The sequence below is a fragment of the Saimiri boliviensis genome, chromosome 2 (genome assembly GCF_048565385.1).
Source record: "Saimiri boliviensis isolate mSaiBol1 chromosome 2, mSaiBol1.pri, whole genome shotgun sequence".
Taxonomy (NCBI): Eukaryota; Metazoa; Chordata; class Mammalia; order Primates; family Cebidae; genus Saimiri; species Saimiri boliviensis.
In genome coordinates this window covers 181534006-181558101 of record NC_133450.1, presented here as the reverse complement: position 1 = coordinate 181558101, position 24096 = coordinate 181534006, and the positions used below count along the sequence as shown (strand labels likewise).

Here is a 24096-nt window from a genome sequence, read left to right as displayed (position 1 = left end):
ACCGTTGTATTAATAGGTTCCATGAGCTTTTTTCCACCTGCCAAATCCTTTTCAGGGCTTCTGTAATGCTCTAGTGTTCAAGTGACTGAACAGGGTCATTGAAAGAAACTGATATAAGTTTACAGATCCATTTTTTATAAAGGGCAGCATATAGGATCAAGAATCAGCAATTCCAGGAAAGCGCTGAATGGAAACGTAACCACTGTGCTCAAGCATTAGCAACAGGATCCTCTGACTGTGAAACAAGCCAGAGAACACTCACTATGTAGGACGTAGAAGCCAAAGTTCTGTAGCCGTTTCAGCTCACTATCAGCAAGTCACTCTACCCCTCTAGATCTCTACTTCTTGATATGTTCAAATATGATTTGAGATCAGAATATTTAATGGTCCATTTAGACTAAAATTATTTTATGGTTGGTTGATTGAATCATAAGCTTTTATTTAAAAGAGCCTATTTCTCTTTAGTCTGTATTCTACTTCCTATTCTCTGTTGTAGATGTTTTCTTTTAAAATTTTCCAGATAGTACTGAAGCCAACCCATTCGAGCATTATAGGTAAAGGAACATAGTTTGGGAAAATATTCTGAATAAATCTGCAGAGATATGAGGCCAAACCAGGAATTGATTCAGCCAGTGTGTAGCTTTAACCCTCTAAGTGTGGGGTCATCAGCTCCAGAAACCAGATGTCCCCTTTCCTTTTGGAGACATTTCACCCATCCCCATATCCCTTTTTCCTTACTACTTCTTTGTTTGTTTGTTTGTTTGTTTTCTACCTCCCCTGCTTGTCTTTTTGCATTCTATAAAAGGTCTAAAGCCATAGTAGTAGGGGCTTGATAAGAAACTTTGCAGTCAGTTGGAATGCCTTCTATGAGGACACCACTATATGGGGTTGAATTTTGCTATTGTTGCTCTTTCTCAGAGGAGGAAGTTAAGGAACTGTCCTTTATAACATTCTGGTTACCAACCTTCAATTAACTTTTTCAGAAAAATACTTTCTAATGTGTCTGGGATAGCAGAGTTTGTGATACACGAATTTTTCCACAGTATAACTTAATCCTGCTTGTCTTCGTAGTTTCAGTGTCTTCCAAAAGTATTTTTTTCAATAAATGCCATGAATAAATAAATTGTAGAACAACATTGTTCAATATATTTTTAAATATCTAGTCAAAAGGTTATTTGTATCAGAAGAAGCTAGGATTGATTCATGATTCAAATGGACTCCAGAGGTCTTGTTCTTAGATAATACACTATGTGTTTATTCTCAGGTATTATAGAAGGAAACTGAAGGTTAAACACACATTGTCAAAATAGCGTATTTGATGACAAGTTGTTAGCTATAAGATATTAAAGAATGAAATTCTAACATTTTTAAGAAACATTAATGACTCTGAATAGCCAGAGAAATCTTGAGCAAAATGAACAAAACTGGAAGCATCACAATACCTGGCTTCTAAATATATTACAAAGCTGTAGTAATCAGAACAGTATTTTACTGGCATAAAAACAGACACATAGACCATGGAAAAGAATAGAGCTCACAAAAGAACCCATGCATTTATAGCAAACTGATTTTCTCCAAAGGTGCCAAGAATAAACAATCAGGAAAGGACAACTTCTTCAATAAATGATGCTATTAAAATTAATATCTATATGCAAGAATGAATTTAGACCCTTATCTCACACTATATACAAAAATCAACTCAAAATGGATTAAAGACCTACATGTAAGACCTGAAACTGCAAAATTACTTGAAGAATATGTAGGTGAAAAGCTCCATGACACTAATCTGGGCAATTATTTTTAATATACGATCCCAAAAATATAAGTAACCAAAGGGAAAATAAATGAATGGCGTTATGAAAAACTGAAAACCTTCTGCACAGCCAAGGAAACAATGAGCAGAGTAAGGAGACAACCTGTGATACGGGAGAAAATATTTACAAACCACATATCTGACAAAGGGTTAATGTCAAAAATGTGTAAATACTTCACATAACTCAATAGTAGGACAACAAGTAAACTGATTTAAAAATGGGCAAAGGATCTGAACAGACATTTCTCAAAATAAGGCATATAAATAATGAATAGTTGTAGAAAAAAGCTCAAATTGCTAATTATCAAATAAATGCAAATCAAAGCCACAATAAGCTATCACCTCATGCTTGTTAATATGGTAATGATCAAAAAGATGACAGATAACAAGTGTCGAAGAGGATGTGGAGAAAGGTAATCCCTCTATACTGCAGTTGGAAACATAAATTAGTACAACCATTATGGAATACAGTTTCATGATTCATCAGTAAATTAAAAATAGAATTACCATATGATGCAGGTATCTGACTCCTGGGTATATATCCCAAGGAAATGAAATCAATAAGTTGAAGAGATGCCTGCACGCTCATGTTAACTGCAGCATTATTCACAATGACCAAGATACGGAATGAACTTGTTTCTCATCAGATGAATGAATAAAGGAAATGTAAACATACACAACAGAATACTACTCCGTCTTTTACAAGAAGGAAATTCTGTCATATGCAACAGCATCGATGAGCCTGAGGGACATCAAGTTAAGTGAAACAAGCCAAGCACAGAAATACAAATAGATCATGATCTCACTTATATGTGAAATCTAAAAAAGTGTAATTCAGAAGTAAAGAGCAGATGTGGTGAGTGCAGGGCAAGGCTGAGGAGATGTCGGTCAAGGTATACTAGATTTCACTTAGGTAGGAGAAATAAGTTGCAGAGATTGAATGTACAACATGATGACTGTAGTCAATAACATAGTCATCTACAATGTAATTCCAGGTATAATCCAATAACTGTATCTGGAAATTGCTAAGGGAACAGATTTTAAATGCTTTCACCAAAAAACAAACAAACAAAAAATGGTTAAGCATGTGAAGAAATGAAATGTGCATAGTGATTATACTATTATACATTAGCCATTCCACTATTTATACATATTTTGAAACACATTGCTCTTGATAAATATGTGTAATTTTTATCTATTAGTATAAATGAATATATAAATAAAATGTTTAAAAAGGACCAAATTAATATTCTTAAAAATGCAGAACAAAACCACTCAATAGGCTTTAGTATAACACTTTCTTTTCATGTTTTATCTCTGTATTGACATTTAAATAGAAGTATTCAAAATAATAAACCCCCTTTATTTGTTGTTATTTTTATGTGTGAAGTGATGGTTGTCTCACTAGTGTGAACTTATCTTCGAACTCATGAAGTTGTTTACATTAAATATGTCCAGATCGTGCTCGCTTCGGCAGCACATATACTAAAATATGTCCAGATCTTTGTATGTCAGTCATACCTCAAAAAAGTGGTATTTCTGTATTTTTAAGGGCTAGGAACTCTAGGTATCTAGAATCTTATACTTTCTGTTTTGGGGATTGGGATAGCAATAGTTTCTGAAAAGCATCAGCAAGATATCCTTGATTATGCATCATAAGGTGACATCTACAGTATGGCAATGCAAAGAAATCAGAACCAAAGTTAGAAGATTAGAAGATAAGTCATGCAGGAAGCTGAGTTTTGAGATTTTCTTGGAGTAAAGTCTAGCCCTAAGGAACTGTGTTGTAGCTTTGATAATGGTGAAAAGATTTCTTTACATCTCAGAAGTTTTATAATTTTTTTTTCTGAAAGTCATCAAAGTTTTTGTACTCACTTACGACCAAATTTGACAGTAATGAAAGAAGACGAGATGACCTGCCAAGAACTTGTCTAGGAGTTTTACAGTCATTTCTCAAATGTCTTTGAGTTGAGAAACAGTGGAGTGAATACAATATCAAAGTTTTCTTTAGATACAGGGAACCTTCCAAAGAAGTGAAGCAGACTGCCACATACTTTGTATGATTTTGTGGATATCAAAGATCCACCCTCCCCAAAATGGCTTATCTGTAATATTTTATTTTAAAATTATTTCTTCTATGTATTAATAGATTCACACATTTATTTAGCTGATTAATTAAATAAATATGTAATGAGATTTTCCTAAGCAAAGCACTGTTGAGGCACCAAGTTAGTGTTTGGGCAACAATATATCCAGGGCTACTGCTCATCCTAAGTTTGCATGTTTATCAGGAAAGTAAAATATAATCAAAAGATTACTCAAATAAATATAATTTCACTGAGTAATGACAGTTCCATTTATTGAGTATTTGATGTGCAAAGCCCTTTTCTGAGTGCTTACTTGTATTAACTCAGTCTTCACAACCATCCCTTTAGGTACATGATATAGTATCTAATTTTGTAGATAAGGAAACTAGAACATAGCAAGGACTTCAGCTTTCCTAACGTCATGCAGTCTAGCAAGTGATTCACTCAAGATTCAACTCAGTAAGTCTGGACATAAATCTTGCACTCAAAACCACTCTATCAATATGAACAATTGACAGAGATGAAAACTTCAGTGAAAAAACAATATCAAAAGGGACTCACATTTAGAAAGAGGTATCCATTTGGTTGATGCCTAAAGAAAGAAGGAAATAGCTAAGCAGGGAATGGAAGGAGGATTGCTCCAGCAGTGGCAACAGCCCATGTAAGGGCCTTGAAATAGAATGAAGCTTTCAGCGCAGGTTTAACCTGGTGAGAGAGGGAGAGCTGGCCAGAAGGTGGGGCTGGAAATGTTGGCTGTGACTAGATCAGGCCAGGCCTTGTAGATTAAACATTTAAAAAGAAAGATTTTTGTTCCAATATTCAAAGCACAAGGGGAAGTCATTTGTGGAAAGACATGATCCAATTGATATTTTAAGATAATTTTGGTTGGAATGTAGAAAATAGATTGAAAGGGCAAGAGCTTAAGAAGAAAGACTAGTTAGGAGACCATCAGAGTAATCCAGGAGAAAGGTAGTAGCTTGGAGTGGGGGTGGCAGTAATAATGAAAACATGTAGATGGATTCAGGATGCTTCTGGGGAGTTGAGAGAGAAGTAGGAACTCAGGACATCCCAAGGTACTGGCTTCTTGGTTTTGATTTCTGATTTATGGTATTACTGCTGGATCTTCCTACAATTAGAATTATGTCCTGAATTATGATATTTTCTCTCAAAAATCTGTGTTAAAATGTACCTATACTAAATGAAAATATAATCGATTTTTTCTTTCTTTTTTAAATTATACTTTAAGTTCTGAGGTACATGTGCAGATCATGCAGGATTGTTCCATAGGTATACACATGCCATGATGATTTGCTGTATCCATCCCCCTGTTACCTACCTCAGTTACTTCTCCTATTGTTATCCCTCCACAGTCTCCCCACCCCTGCCACCCCTCCCCTAGCCTCCCTACCCCGCAAAAGGCTCCAGTGTGTGATGTTCCCCTCCATGTGTCCATGTTTTCTCATTGTTCAACACCCACTTTTGAGTGAGAATATGTGGTGTTTTGTTTTCTGCTCTTGTGTCAGTTTGCTGAGAGTGATGGTTTCTAACTTCATCCATGTCCCTACAAAGGATATTAACTCATCCATTTTATGGCTGCATAGTATTCCATGGTGTATATCTGCCACAGTTTCTTTATCCAGTCTATCACTTTTGAGCATTTGGTTTGGTTCCAAGTCTTTGCTATTGTGAACAGTGCTGCAAGAAACATACGTATGCATGTGTCTATAATAGTAATGGGATTGCTGAGTCAAATGGTATTTAGTCAGCACTTGGAATGCCTGTGAGACAGAACTGCCCATTCCCCTGAAAAAAAAAAGGGCGATGAAGGCAGGGAGCCAAGTGATCTGGCTTGGCAGATTTTTTCATTAGAGCAGTTTATTATATGACCGTAGCATGAAAGGCTGTGATGAATGTGAATATAGGCGGTTGCAAATGGAACACAGGTGGCCAGGGCTCAAGGGATTATATGAGAGTGTTAGTCTAGTTGAAGGTGAGGGTGTGAATCCACTGAAAATGTGTGCTGAATCTGGACTCGTGTGTGAAATTTGCACTTCCAGTTAAGATGTGCAGAATTGCCAGTGCTCATATAAGCCTCTTTCTTCATTAATGACTCATACAACAAATATTTATTGGATACTGGCTTACTTTGTCTTAGATGCTCTGCCAATATTCTGAATATCAAATAAACTAAGCAGGAATAATCCAGGACTTCAGATAGCTGCAGCTCTGTTATTTCTCACTAAACTATTTCTGCCACTCTATCATACTTTCAATGATTTTATATTTTTTTGGTCAAGGATGGTTGCGATGATTAAGGAACATGTCTGCACAATAGTTATCCAAATGCCATTATTGCTATCTTTTAATCAGAGATAATGTAGCAATTCTTAATAGCTCAGGCTCTGAAGTCAAACGACCTTGGTTTAAATCTTAGCTCTTTACTTACCTGGTTAGTTAATCCCTCTGTGCCACAATTATTTATCTCTCAATTGGGATAAAATAATATATTTGGACTTTTGTGAGAATTAAGCAAATAAATGTAAAGTACTTAGTACAGTGCCTTGCATATGGAAAGCATTCAGTATCCATTATCACTATTATTATTATTATTATTATTATTATTATTATTATTATTTGTACTTTGGGCTCTGGGATACATGTGCACATCCTGCATCCTGCAGGATTGTTGCATAGGTATATACATGCCATGGTGGTTTGCTGTCTCCATACCCTCACCCCCATTGCCTACATCAGGCATTTCTCCCAGTGTTATCCCTCCCCATGCTCCCTGTCCCCCCGTTGTCCCTCCCCTCCCCTTCCCCCACCACATAGCCCAGTGATTGTTGTTCTCTTCCCTGTGCCCATGTGTTCTCATTGTTCATCACCTGCCTATGAATGAGAACATGCAGTGTTTGGTTTTCTGTTCTTGTGTCAGTTTGCTGAGAATGATGGTTTCTAGGTTTATCCATGTCTCTACAAAGGACATGAACTCATCATTTTTTACGGCTGCATAGAATTCCATGATGTATACGTGCCACAATTTTTTTTTTGTCCAGTCTATCATCAATGGGCATTTGGGTTGGTTCCAGGTCTTTCCTATCATAAACAGTACCGCAACAAACATATATGTGCATGTGTCTTTATAATAGAACAATTTATAATCCTTTGGGTATATACCTAGTAATGGAATTGCTGGGTCAAATGGAATTTTTATTTCAAGATCCTTGAGGAATCGCCACACTCTGTTCCATAATGATTGAACTAATTTACACTCCCACCAACAGTGTAAAAGTGTTTGTTTTTCTTCACATTCTCTCCAGCATCTGTTGTCTCCAGATATTTTAATGATTGCCATTCTGACTGGCATGAGATGGTATATCAATGATGTGCTTTTGATTTGCATTTCTCTAATGACCAATATAAGATACAAAAATTTTGTGTATGTGTTTGTTTGTAATTTAAGGAGATGTTACATAAACATGTGCTTTAAGACCAAACCAAATTTGCCATCCACTTAAAATGTGTAGCTATACTAGAATTTCAACTTTTAAAAGTTTAAACACAATGAAAAATTTTAACTTGATCGATCTACTTAAAAGATTACAATGTATGGCTTTCACTCTTGGGTTTTCAAAATATTAAAGCAAATAAAATGCCAATATCCGACCATATACATCTCCCAAAATGGCAGGAACGAAGCGAAACATAAGCTACCAAAGCAATCCAGAGTGAAGTCCTCATCCGTCTTCTCAGAGCCACCACCACCACCACCACCGAGAACAAATATTTTAAAAGCAGGCAACTTGAAAAAGAGAGTCAAAAATGCCTTATTTTATTATTTTATTACTGTATCTCTTTATTGAAGTACAGGCTATATGCATTCTATACTAAAAGAGGATTTAGGATTTAGTGTAGTGAAAATGTAAGATTCTCTTTTGGTCTGGTTTAAAACAACGTATTTCGGTGACATCTTTTGAGAGATTCAAGTGAGTAGTACTGTCATTGTGCTTTTAGTTAAGTTTGAAAAATGTTTTTAATTTTTAATATTAGGAAGTTCAGTGAATGACAGAGTCAAATTACTCATTAAATATATTTTTTCTATGTTCCTGTTTTCTCTCTTTTGCTCCAGCAAATGGTGTAGTTAATTTGCTTTCTTAAAATTGATATAATATAATTTATTAATATTAGCATAAATATTTTGTGCTGTTAGAATTAAGAATTTGTGTAGCTATTTTGTTGTATTAGAATTAAGGCTGAATTAATGGCATGTTTCAGTTTTTCTATTTCAATGGAAAAGTAATAGTAAATAAATATAAGTTCCAAGGAAATGTCATTTCTGTTATGTCATTTTGTTAGAAATATCATATTATTAATTAACACAGCTAGATTTCATGTAAAATGCCTTGTTTAAAATGCTATATTTTTATAAACTTTTATATGTCAAAAACTCAGTATTAATTAGGGAAATAGATTATATTGCATTTTAATAACCATCCTTTTCAGAAGCCAAAACAACAAATGAAAGAGAAAGCTTTTATTTAGAACTTGATTTGTACTTAACAATAATGAAATATTGATAAGAAAACACTAAATCATCCAATTTTGGTTAACTGAAATGATTACAGGTTTCAAGTTTTATTAAGTACCATTTCATTCAATTTAACATTTGTTTCCAGTAGTTCCATGTCCAAAGCCATTCACTTTTGGTACTTGAGGGAGTGATAAATGATGGAAAGATCTGTAATCAAGAGAAAATAAATGCATCATTTTATAACCCTCAGTTATATATTTGTAAAGTGGGATATACTGCCTATCTCATGTACTTTATTTTATGGTGAATAGATTAAATAATGTTTTTTTAAAGTACTAAGTATCATATCTAGCTACTTAGTAGGCATGTTGTTTCTCTTCTTCCTTCTGTTCTGTAACTGAAAAGAAAAAATTTAGTATGACAAGATGCAGATTACATATAACAATTCAAAATATTTGATTTACTCTATGTATGAGAGACCCTTTTTCCCCAATGTAGTGTAGACTATTTCTGTAGGTCACATTCTGAACTCTCCAAAATGTTGATGGAACTTCAACTGAGAGGTTGCAGATCACTTGGATATTTCCTAAGCGATGTTGTGTTACTCGCCTTATGCAATCATTAAAGAAATTTATCAGCCAGACCATTTCACCATGATGAGCTCTACATCATGTGTTAAAGCTTCTGTTATGCCATGTGCTAATACTCTACACTACTGTATACAAAGTATCAATAATAATAAATAAACATTTAAATAAATTAGAGATTTCACTTCTTTTTGAGAGAAGATGTCATGTAGTATATATTTTCTATGGAAAAATATTCTCCCTTTTCCCTGACCTTGAAATAAAGTATGAGAATCACTAGAAAAAGTTGTGGGAAAAGACAGAGAAAATGGTAGAAATGTGTAGCTTTTCATTTAAAGCAGGAGTTTTCAAACCATTTTTCTGAAACACTTGTAGAGACATAATGAATAACTACCTAGAATAACTACCTACCATAATGAATTTCTACCTAGAAACATTCAAGTGTAGGTAGATGTTTTTGCTTCTAAAACTTCAAGCAGCACTGAAGTTCTAGGGGTATTGTTTTCTTCTTTTTCAAATTATTCCTAACATACCACTATAAACCTAAATGATACCCCAGTCTGAATCAATTTAAAGTATATTGTTTATCCTTAAAGATGATTACACTTATTGTATAAGAAGTCAACAGAGCCACTGTTACTATCTTGTAAATTGTGTTTACATATTGGTAGTCTTGAAGTTAGTGTCAATGTTTGTTTGAAAGGGGAGTAATTCATGCCTGGGTGTAGTTTTAAAATATTTAACCTCTACAGTTACCGTTATAGAATGTTTATCACCTCCCTTTAACATTGTTTTCTCTCTTCACCATTATATCATGATCATGACTATGAGACCAAATCTGTTTTTTTTTTTTTTTTTAGATACATTGACTACTTAAGATTTTATTGACCATCCTAAGCCTATAGACAGACTTTTTTTTTTTTTTTAGCACATGGTTTAGGGGTATCTTTTTTCCACCAACTGCTTGAAAATATACATTCATCAAATACCCACATTTGTTTATAAACATTATCCCTTACCTTGAATTGTGTTGATTAAACTGTTGAGGGTATAGTTTCTCATGTTTTTGTTCTCAGTCTTGTCTCAGCTCAATTGAGCTACATCTACCAATGCTTATGAAACTGATTTTTTCATGTTTTCCTCTTTTATCCTCTGAACAATATTTATTATTATTATTATTATTGTTTGAAACAGAGTCTCACTCTGTTGTCCAGGTTGGAGTGCAGTGGCACAATCTCTGCTCACTGCAACCTCTGCCTCCTGGGTTCAAGCAATTCTTCTGCCTCAGCCTCCCAAGCTGGGATTACAGGCATGCACCACCACAACCAGCTAATTTTTAAATTTTTAGTAGAGACAGGTTTTCTCCATGTTGGCCAGGCTGGTCGCAAACTCCTGACCTCAGATGATTTGCCTGCCTTGGCCTCCTAAGGTGCTGGGATTACAGGTGTGAGCCACCATGCTCAGCCTGAACAATATTTATTCTGTTACTAATATCTTTCTGCTATTTCTCTAGCTCATTTTGGTGAGAAGGATCTAATAAATCAGAACAATATTTATTGTTACTAATATCTTTCTGCTATTTCTCTAGCTCATTTTGGTGAGAAGGATCTAATAAATCAGAAGATCTAGGATTGTATCTAGGCCTAGCTTCTCATCTGGTGTTATCATTTAATACGGAATGTGATGCCTCATCACTATAAACTTCAATTTACTTTTTAGGAATTACAGCTTTGATTTCTTTTCTCCATTATTTTGTTGTTAACCCACAAACCTCTGAAGAAATTTTTACTTAGAAAATTTAGAAAATATTACTGCTTAAATTCCCCTTCAAAAAATACCCAACAAACACAATGCTATTTTAAGTTTTATCAACACATGTCACCCAATTTCTTTCTCCACTAACTTGACAATTTAATTTTCTATTTAGAAAAATAGTCTCCTTTTAATCCTGCTTATCTTGTTGCTTCTTTTGTATTCATGCTATTACTTCAACATAACTTATTTTTCACATTCCTCAAATAATATTGGGTCTTAGTTAAAATTATTTTCTTCCAAGAAATTAGGAATTTCTATTTTGTGTGTTGTAAATATAACACAATTTCTTATTTCTCAAAGATATTATATGACTAATCTAACGAAATCATAAACATGATCATAAACGAAACGTGACCATAAATGAAGGATCTTATGAGGTTTCAGGATTCTTCTCTCTATTGTAATGCTAAAACTCAAATTTCAAGCAAATAGATAATGGATTTAGTTGAATAATTTTCACATTCCATATAGATTTTAAAACACTCAATAAACAAGACATTCAGAAAATGCTTTAAGCAAATGAAATATATGGAACTTAAAACTTATAATGGGTAGGAAACAGCAGTTTATTTCATGGAAAATACAACTTCCAATTTAAGATTTTTATGCTGAGATGTATAATATATAAGCCAATGGTTGCAAAGTGTGACAGTGTACATATCTTGTCGATTAAATGAGATATGTGTATGAAGTGCCTATCACAGCACTTGTCACGGTGAACTTTCAATAAAGATTTAGAGTTGTTTGCTGTGGATTTATAAACCATAAAATAAAACAGGGCACAAAAATGTGAATACTATGCAGAGTTAGTCAGAAGACAACCGGGCACTGGAGAAGTTGAAGCATTCTCAGGAAAATAGGATGTTTCTGTAACATATGCAGAAATTCGTAAAATACAAGGTAGCCATTCCTGGTGTTTTAGGGTTTTTCTGCTTAGTATCATACTATTCTGAACCTATGAATGCTCCCTTTCTTGCTAAAAGTAGTTGCCACTTTCTCTCTTAGTCTGTTCCCCCCTAATGGAAGTGTAGCTTTTGGTTTCTTTCTAGAATCTAACAGGACATTTTATTCACTATATATAATATATTTGGCTAGAAAGTATCTTTTCCTCAAAGTGAGTTATAAACCTTCAAACCAAACAGACAAAAAACACAAAGCACATAATAAGAAATTTATATTTAGTTCCAGATAGTAGCTTTTAGAAAATTGAAATGATAATTTAATTTTTATGAATCTAGCACTTAAAGCATGACCTCATATGACTTCTCCTGTGATAAGAAAATGCTCATGTATTTCTGTACCAATCTTCTAGATGTGCCTTGATATAGTTATACTTCTTAGTTAAGAGTGCCACTTTTCTTTTTTTTTAACTTTTATTTTAGGTTTAGCGTACATGTTCAGGTTTGTCATATAAGTATGCTGTGTGTCACATGGGCTTGTTGTACAGCTTATTTCATCACCCAATGAATAAGCATAGTACATGATAGGCAATTTTTTTATTCTCTCCCTCCTCCCATCCTCCACTCTCAAATAGACCCCAGTGTCTATTGTTTCCTTCTTTGTGTCCATATATTCTTGTTGTTTAGCTTCTACTTATAAGTGAGAACATGTGGTATTTGCTTTTCTGTTCCTGTATTATTTTGCTTAAGATAATGGCCTCCAGCTTTGTCCATGTTGCCGCAAAGGACATGAACTCTTTCTTTTTATGGCTTCATAGTAATTTGTGTAATTTATATATACCACATTTTCTTTATCCAATATGCCACTGATCAGTGTTTAGGTTTATTATATGTCTGTACTATTATGAATGGAGGAGCATCATCTTTCTACCGTCTCTTTTTATCCTATCCTGACCTTCTTTTTCACCTAAAGAGTTAGAGATTTATAGGAAGGGTCGGGGATGTGCAGAGGTGAAAAGATGAGCAGGTGTCCATTGTGCTGATTCACTGAGCTTTGTGCCTGAATGTAACATGTGTGAGGCTTGGAGTAGTGGGCAGGTAGGAAAGGGATACTGTACAGTTACCACTCTGCATTTTTGGGTATGGGAAACATGGGAAAGTGACAATATGCAGCAATAAATGACTCATCTATCTTGCTCATCATTTTATTTCTCTTTTATCAAGTAGATGGGAGAAAATAATGCTTTTTTAAAAAAAAATTTCCTCAGATAATTGAAATTGTCAAAGTTTGAGTTACTATGTACTTTTCTACTGTATATGCTATATAGTATGTTGTTGTTTTAGTAATCATATCTGTTTTATTTTCTATGTCTCCCTGAGGAAGTCTCATAAAATGCAGGAAATGATAGCCATTCATTTGATAAGTTAAAACCTACCATATTGCATATTAACTTATCAGATGGATAACCATCATTTACCACATTTTATGGCTCTTCCCTGGGAAATCTATGAGCTAGAAAGTAAAGATATTTGCTAAAATGTACCTAAAGTAGCCAGTGGTAAAAACCAAACCCTCTACTCTTATAACTTAGCATCATGACTAGAAAAATTATTTGATGTCATAATGCACATAAGAAAACATTTCAATTACAAATTATTTTTTTATAATCAAACAGCCTTTCTCAGTAGAATAACATGTTATTTTGTGGGGTTTGATGTTTTGTAGTACGTCATAATCTGGAGTCTATTTTACTGCCTTGGAAGTCCCAGGCAGACATAATTTTCATTGCTATATTGTGCATTTAACAAAAGCTATTATAACAGCAATGTATAGTCAGGTACTTTTTAAAAGGCAATGTAGAGTAATAATAAAAATTTCATAGCTAATTGCCATCATTTTACAATGACATATATTGCTCTGAATACTCTCTTTCACCCTCTTGTTATTTGTAGGAATTGATGAGTGCCACCAGAAAGCCATACCATGAGTTGCCTGTGCTTCTAAAGTGTCCGCTGGATTTTTAATCACCTGAGGTAAATGCCAAATTCATTTTAATTGTATTTTCAGGATGAAATTAAATAGGAGTTTTTATTTTAAAATTTATTTTTATTATACCAAGGAAGTAGATAATTTTATTTCATCATATATTTAATTAGTTCCTCTAATTTGTGTGCCCTAAAGTGACTGAGGGAAGTTATTGGCATGTTGACAATCCACTACTAAGCTTATAAATTTTCTCTGTAAAGCTATTATATATGTGATGATATGTTTCTGACAGTCTGAATGCTGTTTGTGTTTGCTTAATGTCATTTTTATTCATTACAACGTCATTTTAGCATGTGCTAATATACATTTGAAAGTGCAGTAACGGAAGATATTTCTTTATTAATACAACAGAAGTAGTGATATAAGAGGTATACAAATTTAAATTTATGTAGGATGTACTATACATTTTAAATGGAAGCTGACTTTCTTTTCTTTTTATTTCCCCCACTAGTTCTAATGGCCTTATGGTGACTTGTGTATGTGTGCTGGGGGGTGACTTTCTTTGCTTGGAATGTCTTGTTAGTTTCTTTATCTTTGCTTTCTCTCCTAGTGACCACTTACCAAGCCCCACAATAGGTATTTTTGGTTTTGTATTTTCAAATTTCTTCCAGTTGTTGTAGAGTAGATTGTAACATTTACAACTCATGTTATCTTTTCACCACCTGAAATTACAGGGAAAAAAAAAAGAAAGAAAGAAAGAAGAAGGAAATAATCCAGGGGTACCCAGGAAGATTGAGCTTAGCTAATACTTGTTTAAAAATTTAATTCAACTAAGAAGGTGTATGGAACTGCATCTCTTGTACCCTCATGAAGACTGAGACATGAGCAGTAATATGAAATTTTCTTCAGAAAAAAAAAAAAAAAAAGTTTTCTAAAAAGGGAATATGCTTGCTTCCAGCCAAGTTCGCTTGTCTCAAATAACAATAACCAGGAAGCAGGGAGTTGTACATAAGTGATTTACCCAGGTAGAAATGGTGTATATACACATAGATGCACAAGTACGTGGATACATCAGTCTAGGATGGAAGCTTGGGGTTTGAAGAAAACTGGCATTCTTCGTATTCAGAAATATAGATTGAAATGTAAAAAAGATATTTCAGGGCTAATTAGGGGAAATTAAGCAGGTACAAAATACACAATATTGATCAATTTTTTAAAAAATTAAAGGCATCATTGATAAAATTTAAATTATGAACTGCACAGTGAGGCATATGGCTTATAATTTAAAAGAGTCTCCTTTTTATGAACTTGGATGACATAATAAGGAAAAAATTGACAGTCTTGTGAAAAGAAATAGGGGAAACTGCTAATTTGTACAGCACGAAACTGCCTGTCATTTATAGGGCTCTTCCAATCAAAAAGAACATTGAATGGCACTTAAAATATGATAAATTTGAAATGATTTGGGGACATCATGAAATGTAATTGCCTTTTTTAATATATCTGAGAATACTCTTTCATAGTTCCTTTAGTCAGCTTAAGTAATCATGGTGAGTTTAAACCTTTTTTTCCTGTTTGAATTTATGTGACAATTTACAATATATCTCTGATTGTGAATCCAGTGGACACTAGCTGTTTTCGCATGTACTTTCACAGCATATAGTTAGGAGGTCTTTTTATCAGCTAAAAGTGAAATACAGATTATTAATCCTTGAAATTATTAGAAGTTATTTTAAAAAAATAATATTTCATTTCATTTTGATGGGATTTTAAAAAAGTAAAATCCATATGCAAATTTTTCTTTACTGAGAACTTTATTTTAACCAAAGACTAAGGGATGTAACATGGGAAGGGTGAAAGGATAGGTCAGTAACCTCTAGGTTCTTGTTGTAATCATTAAGCTCATTTTCACTTCCATTTTCAGCTCCTTCACTCCCCAGCACTGGCTCCTTTTCTTTTGCCTATAGACAAGATTTAATTTAAAATAAGAAAAGGATAGGTACACACATGGCAGTGTGGTTTGCTGCCTTCTTTCCCCTCACCTGTATCTGTCATTTCTCCCCATGCTATCTCTTCCCACCTCCCCACCTCCCCATCCCTAATCTTGCATGTTCTTCACATGTACCCCCAAACCTAAAATGCAATTTAAAAAAAAAGAGAAAAAAATAAGAAAAGGAGGTTTTACCTTCCCTCTACTACCACTTAACCATGGGTACTAAATTGTTTACCTATTATTTTATTGCTAATCTCCAAGAAAAATAAAGATCTTTATTTCCTCAAAATCTTTGGTGGAGTTTTAAAGATTTTCTCAATTCTAAAGACATCCAGAATATTAGAAAAAAAAATCCATGATATTAGTTAAGAGATAGAAAAATTATGAATGCAGCAGAGACATTTTATGTTGTGCAAAGAGTTATAGGCTCACATTTACAACTTGTTCAGTATGCCTGTGCTGTCCTCTACATCCCAATTGCATGTGTGATGACCAACATGCAGCTGGAATGTAGAGGACAACACAGGCATATTGAACAAGTTGTAAAATAGATCAGCAGTATGTTTAGAAAACATGCCCAAAAGCTTTAGCTCAGTTCACAGTTGAAGAAGAACATTGATAAACCCCAAGGATAACTGCCCAGTTATCGCCCAGGCTGGAGTGCAGTGGCACAATCTCAGTTAACTGCAACCTCCACCTCCTGGGTTCAAGTAATTTTCATGCCTCAGCCCCCTGAGTAGCCGGGACTACAGGCATGCACTACCATACCCAGCTAATTTTTCAATTTTTAGTGGAGATGGGGTTTCACCATGTTGGCCAGACTGGTCTCGAACTCCTGACCTCAAATGATCCACTTGCCTCAGCCTCCCAAAGTCCTGGGATTACAGATGTGAGTCACTGTGCCTGGCAGGAATTTGAAGTTTTGAGAGGATGAGGTATGACTTGTTTGGAGAAAGTAAGACTTGAAAGTGTAGGAGATGGTGATAACTCTGCAAATGTCTTAAATGATGTCAGGTGAGAGGGAGATTAGATTTTATAGCTGTATCTCTAAGCGAGGCCATGAGACATTCAGATGAAATGTGATCCAATATGAGAAAGGTTTTAAAAATAGTATAACATGCCTTTAGTTAAAGTGAGAAATAACTGTGAAAATTAGAATTTCTGTATACATAGAATGGGCTGTTGCATAAAGAATTGAGAACTGACTCTAGAGCTAATAGTTGGTGTGTTTGACCAGCCAAGTGCTTCTCACAGGGCATTCGTTTGTCAACCAGTGTTTGAAGCAATAACACTTCACATCTCTTTTATTGTTCTGTAGGCACTCAGTGATCTTTTATGTGAAGAAATGGCCTTTCTGTACAATTTATTTAATACTAAATGATAGTTTTCAAGCTGTATGTTTTCTTAATCTAAAGTGATATTAATATAAAAATACTCATTTAGGAAAAAATGCTATAACTGTTGTATTTTAGTTGTGTCACTAAGATATGAGCCTGAAGCCAACTATTTACTGTGCTTCAAAATATATTAGTTTTATCTAGCTGAGAAAAACTTACAAAATAAGGCAAAATATTTCAGTGGTTACAATCCCATGTCCAGATTCAGTATCCCTGGGTCTGTCTACTTTCTGAATATGTCACTTTTGTAATTTATATGAGGTCTCTGGCTTAGTTTACTATTCTGTGAAAAAAAGCATAATAAAAGTACTGCTCACCATATGATGTCATTGGGGCTAATAGAATGACCAAGAATGATAGGAAAGCGTGATTTAAAATTCACTATTACATAATGCATGCTTTGCCATTTAACTGACCTTGCATTAGAGCCTCACAGTCAACTAGGAGTACATTTTTAGAGCCATCTTAAAGCGTAGATTAATATCAAATATTTTATGAGTATTTAACTTACTGTTTTCTAATGACTTAGGGTTCTAGATTGGATAAGGTGTTGGCCATTAATCAGACTTCTTTTCATGTGTGGGATAAAACCAGAGTTATTTTCAAAGGAAAGTCTTGACATTGGTTGTATATATTTCCATTTGTATGTCTCCACAGAAGTACAGTAGTAGTGTGTTGAGGTATATATTCTGGTTCGACCTTATCAGCATCTAAGAAGTTACCAAAATTATGCATGTTTTCAAACTCATGAATACATTCTTAAAAAATAACACCAAATATATATAGTCTGGTACTCATCATAAAATGTATACATCATAACTTCTACCAGCCAATATTGATCAGAAATGTAGGTGTCAGAAATAATATTGAGGAGTGGTTGCCTGAATGACATGAATTCTTTTCATTCATCTACATAGCTGAATTTTTACCAGTGGATTAAACAAAGCTATTAAAATCTTTATATTTTCTCCATAGACATGCTTTCACTAAACCAAAACTTGAATCAATGCCATCAACTTACACTGATTTGTATTATAGATGCTAGAAGCTCATGCTTGTGTTTAGTAATATTGTTCATGGTATAACTCATGCTGTTTTTCTTCATCCTTTATAAACTTTCTCCATTAAGGAGACCATGACACATATTTTCCTTCAATCTTACCACTCCAAACAGCAAGGTTTCTTATAGCAACTCATTTATTTTTAACTAATGATTCTAGTGGATCATGTAATAGATTTATTTGCATGTGTGTGTAGAATACGAGGAATTTCAGAACTAAATCTGTTGCACATATTTGGCATGTAAAGAGAATCTAATTGGATACGTGGTAGTGAAGCATGGCTGCTCTGAGTGTGTGGTCTACATTTGGGTCCCATATATTTTATTTAGATCTAGAGTAGATTGGGTCAGGTTGCTGCTGCATTTTTCTCTCCAGTGTTTATTTTAGGGTGCTGTTCTGAAGATGAACACTCTTGATAAATGTCAGCTATTGTCAATATTAAAATAAGTTCCTGAGAAGCATCTCTTTTTCCACCACCTTTCTTGGCCTACTAAAACACACTTTCATGCATGTATTTATTTGCTAAATCTTTATTGAGTACCTGTTGTGTTCGCTTATAACTCATATATAGATAGGTAGATAGGTAGATAGATAGATAGATAGATAGATATAGATATATATATATAGTTTATTTATAACTCATACACACACACACACACACATATGTAAATAATACAGATAAGATCCTTGTTTTCATAGACCCTATGTTCTAGATGGGTAGTTTTGGTATGGTGTCCATTAATAACAGAAATATGTGAAAGAAAATATTCAGTAATAAATACTGAGTTAAAAGTAAAACAAGGTGAGAGCTTGAAGAACTGGCTACTTTGAATTGTGTTGTTACTGTAGACATATTTTAAGTTGAGACCTGAATTATAATAAGGTCAATGGCTGAACTATCTGTATGATATCTGGAGAAAGAGCTTCTGGGAGGTAAAGAATCTAGTCCCCAAAAAGAGGATATAGTGATCTCACTGGAGAGATTCCTTGTTTGTGTGGCATAGCTATTCGATGAAAAATCATGTATGTTTCTGTCTCTTCCTTTCAAACTGAAAGGCCCTTCTACATGGAGAAGCCCAGTTGTCCTTTCTAATACACTCTTCTCTTTATCTTCTCAAAATGTTAAACTGGCCAAGGGCTTACTCTCTATTCTCTCTCTGACCTGTTTTTTCCCTTGAAGGCATCCAACCTGATCAATATAAAATCTACTATTTGGGGACTTAAATTGAGAGAGAGTAGTAGAGATCTCTCAGGCTTCTAACCTAGACCCTGGTTCCAACCATGTTTATCACAGCTCTCTGTATTAGCATTTAGGTCCCAAAGACTGTTTAATGAGAAAGTAGAACTTTTTCCTCTTTTGTCCTTGTTCCTTGCAGATAACTCCCCTAGGAGCAACAGAAAAAGCAGTAATGTGGGCTGAGGAAGAAGTCCAATCATCCTAGATTCCCTTAGCCATAGTCTTACCTAATTTCTAGTCAGTACTAATTTTATCCCTAGCATTATAATATCCGTTTTAAATTTTTTCCTCATTTATTTTTATCCTGCATCAAAAACAACTTATAATACCAGCCCAAATCCTCTTAAGAATAAAGCAGGACGCAATATGCTCTCTTAATATAAATATTTAATCCCTTACTTCTCTTTACCACGTATCTCAGATTATCTATAGTTAGCATTTTTGCTCCTCATGAATATTGTAATATCATCAGTCTTAATAAGGTGCTTAAATAACTCAAGCCCTTTTATACTTAACCAATTCATATATAATCTCAAGTTGATTTTTCCAGGATTATTGGTTCACTTTTGTGTTTATCTCAACTCAACCTTATACTAGTCCTTATGCATTTTGTCAGCAGTGCAGGACTTGTCATGACTCAGCAATCATCTTCAGCATACAGCAGACAGGGGAAGATAAAGGAACTAAAATTAAAGATACCCTTTTTAAATGTTGTATGTGTTCTTTATATACCCATATATATTTTCAGTCCCTTATATTTTGCTGAAATATATTAAAATATTGTTAATACATGCTTTGGAGATACAAAGCAGAGGAACTTATTCCAGTTTTTGGTTTGCTTTTTCTTCAGGGCCTTTCCTAGTATTTTGCTCATGGTAAGAGTTCAACTGCAATGAATTGTGTTTACATTTGTTGCATGCCATTCTCACAGAGCATGCACAATATCTAATTAGAATACAACTGCAGGCTGGATGTGGTGGCTCACACCTGTAATCCTAGCACTTTGGGAGGCCAAGGCAGGTGGATCACCTGAGGTCAGGAGTTTGAGTCCAGCCTGATCAATATGGTGATACCCCAGCTCTACTAAAAATACAAAAATTAGCCAGGTATGGTGGCGGACACCTGTATTTCCAGCTAGTCAGGAGGCTGAGAAGAAAGAATTCCTTAAACCTGGGCGGCAGAGGTTGCAGTGAGCTGAGATGACACCATTGCACTCCAGCCTGGGAAACAGAGTGAGACTTTGTCTCAAAAAAAAAAAAAAAAAGAATGCAATTGCACCTCAATAGATTAGCAGCAGCATCTATTTGTCAGTAGAAAAGAAGACTGAAATGAATTTAGGTGATTTTTTTTTGGTCTGACAGCTATAATTCCTAATATATATTTATTTCCATATCCTCCCAGTTATAGAAGATAATGGGGAAGAAGAGTAAAACTCTGTTGAACCCTCATACATCTATCCTTGATGTGTGAAACTTTGTTAATATTCTTCTACTTACCTCTATGAAAGCTGCATTTTCCCAAGGAAAGGCTCAGTTTGATTATTCAGAATGTTGGAAATCAATGTCTTTGTTTGCTGAATGATCAGAAGTTTAAATGGTGATGGATCTCTGTGGAGATAGATGAACACTGTTTTTGTTTCAATATTCATTCAGCAACTTTTATAATACTTGCCATGTGCTGGGCATTGTTTTAAGTACTTTACAATATTAACATAATTAATTCACATTATAGCACTACAAAATGAATACTGTCATTGTCCCCATTCTGCAAATGAAGAATCTGAGGGTTGAAGAGATTAAGTAACTTGCCCAAGAGCACACAATTGCTAAGTACAATATATTACATACCAAAATGCATTTAGCAACAAAGGCCAACAATAAGTATTTTCTGAGAGCATATAGGCAGCAATGACAATAATGTGGTCATACATAGCAGAATAAAAAATGGCCCTCTCCGTTCTTTTTTCAAAATCTCCTGTCACTTCATAGATTACATGAGGAGGTGTGCTTTAAAAGTGGGTAAAGAGTTGATAAACATTAACTTTCTCAGTCTATATCAAGAAAACTTTAGAAAGAATAATAAAAAAGCATCAATTCCTTCTGCTTGTAGCCTAAATAATTGTGACAGTCAGTCTAAATTTTCCCCTCAGAAAGTTATACAAGTAAGATTAATCTCAGCAGGTCTCTGGTAAACCGATTTGCATTGGGCCTTGCTCTGGATTCCGATTACATTTTGCCCTTCTATTGTGCGACATCTAGCATCCTTGGAATCTTTTTATGACTCTAAGTGCATGCTCCTCATGTAATTTACCATAGCATTAACGAAGTTTAACATCTAATTAATTCGCCAGTCAACTGTCAGAGCCTGTGATCTTTTCCTAGTTCACTGTTGAGTTCCCTGTGGGAGAATCAGTATTCTGAAAGTGCCATTTCCATTATGCTGTGTGTAGTGTTCGAGCAAAGTACTAAGTTATGCTGCTTGTTCATGGAAAATATGCCATCCTCATGAGTACCTTGATGACTTTGTTAAAAATACCTCCTGCCACCCCTGTTCTCTTGTTCTCATGAATACTGTGGCTCCATAGTACAAGGTTTTCACAGCACTGCAAATTGAAAGAAGGAAAATCATCACATCGCGGTTTCCTAACCTGTGCATGTCTCTTAGGTTTCTTGGTTTTATCCTTAAGAAACTTTATCCCTTTTGGCTTCCTAAAACTGTAATTTTAAATCTATTATTTTTTAAGCTTGCTCTGCCTCAAATTTTTCAAAATAGGGACATTTGACTTGTAATAGAAATATTCATGGCCTCTCCATGTTTCATATGTTTACAAAATTATATCCAGGTTAATGTTTTTATAAGTACTTTCACAAGAAAATAACAATAGGAAGGAAAGAAATCATGCTTATAAAGTTGGAGAATCAGTTTATTTATGGTTAATATCTGTTTTAATTAATCCCCAAACTTACTTGCTTAATACAACAACCATGTATTGTTATAGATCTGTAGGTCAATGGGCAGGCAGTTTTGATGATCCTAGGTTCAATATTTTACCTGAGCTCACTTAGGTACATGAAGTCAGCTATAGGATAGGCCAAGGCTGGCTACTCTGAGATGGCCTCATTCACCTATTTTCAACTTTCTGGCGGATACAACAGGAGTGACTGGGTCACGTGTCTCTCATCATTTGGTGGGGTAGCTTAGATGAATTCACAGAACAGATAGCAGAATTTCAAGACAAGGAATAGTATTTATAACTTCTTGAGACCAGTGCTTAAAACTGGCCCAGCATATCTTTTGCTGCAACTTATTGGTCAAAGCAGGTTAGGAAGCCCAGCCCAGGTATAAGACATAAACAAATAGACTTCACTCTTGAGAGGGGTAGCTGCAAAGTCATACTATAAAGGCAGTAGTGAGTAATTGGGGCATTTTTGCAGTCTGCAACGGTTAACTACCTGGCAGAGGTTAAGGGTCATCTCAACTTCACTCAGGCTTAGTTTTTGCAATGCTGTATTCATTCAGTCTGGTTCCTCCATCAAAGATAGTTCTCCATCTCAAGATGACAGAATACATAGCATCAGAAGAGAGATACAATATATTTCATATTCATCTTAAATATTTTATTTTTGATTCTACCTTTTTTATTGGTTTATTGAATATGGAGGGAAACAAACATTATTTTAAATATGTGACAGATAGGTTAAAGTATACAATGCATAACCATTATGCCCAGAGTGTAGTGTAAGGAAAAAAAATTAACATATTCTGAATTAACAAGTATGTTCTTCCTTAATCCAATCCCTTTCCCTGTCTTCTCAGAGATAACCTTTCTTTTGAATTTTATTATCATCATTTTGCTTTTTATTATGATTTTAAGATACATTTTTACCCATATATATTTATTATGATACATATAAATTATAATTTTTGTTTTTGAAATTTGCGCTAATGGAAACATACTGCTTCTCTGCCAGAGTCAGACACAGCTTTGAATTTTGTATTTTAGCTATGGTAATTAGTCTATTTACATTTATTACAAATGCTATCATATTCGTATTACGTCTTCATGTTATTTTTGTTTTTTATTTGTCTAATCCTTTTTATCTATTTTTTATTTTGAATTTGTTATTCTCATTCATATTTCTTTCTCTTCAATTAATAATTATATTTTAGTTTCTAATATAAAGACTAGAAATGTTATGATACATAAACTCACCAAAGTGTCAGTTTTAATATTTATTCACTTTCAAAATAATATACGTGCTCAGAATAACTTAACTGTAATCATTTATGTGCAATTTTTATATATTTTAGTTATATTACAGTTTTTAAGCCACATGACAACTTCATTTTTGTTTAATATAGAAAAATAAGCATATTGGTCCCTGTTATTGATTATTATTCCTTCTTATATCTGAGGTTTTTCATGTGAGATCATTTACTTCTGCCTGCAGAACATTTAAAATGTCTCTTTGTAATTATCTATTGGTAGCAAAAGCCCAGTTTTTGTTGTCTACAAATGTCTTTATTTTATTATCTTCACTGAAAGCCATTTTGTTAAATACATGATTCTAAGTTACCAGTTATTTTGTTTTGTTACAGTCCACCTATTATTACACTGGCTCTGGTCATCATCACTGTGGTTTAGAAGTGAGCAGTTGTTCAAGCATGGTGGCTCATGACTGTAATCCC

The 24096-nt window shown here is 34.2% G+C and overlaps 1 long non-coding RNA gene across 14 annotated transcripts in view; it reads left to right on the top strand.

The window, feature by feature from the left end:
• Positions 1-24096, top strand: part of LOC141583742 (uncharacterized) — a 912164-nt gene that overhangs the window by 521887 nt on the left and 366181 nt on the right. For all 14 annotated transcript variants that reach the window (XR_012516613.1, XR_012516618.1, XR_012516614.1 and 11 more), the window contains one exon: positions 13686-13766. This is a non-coding gene — a long non-coding RNA (uncharacterized LOC141583742). The remainder of the gene's footprint in view (positions 1-13685; positions 13767-24096) is intronic.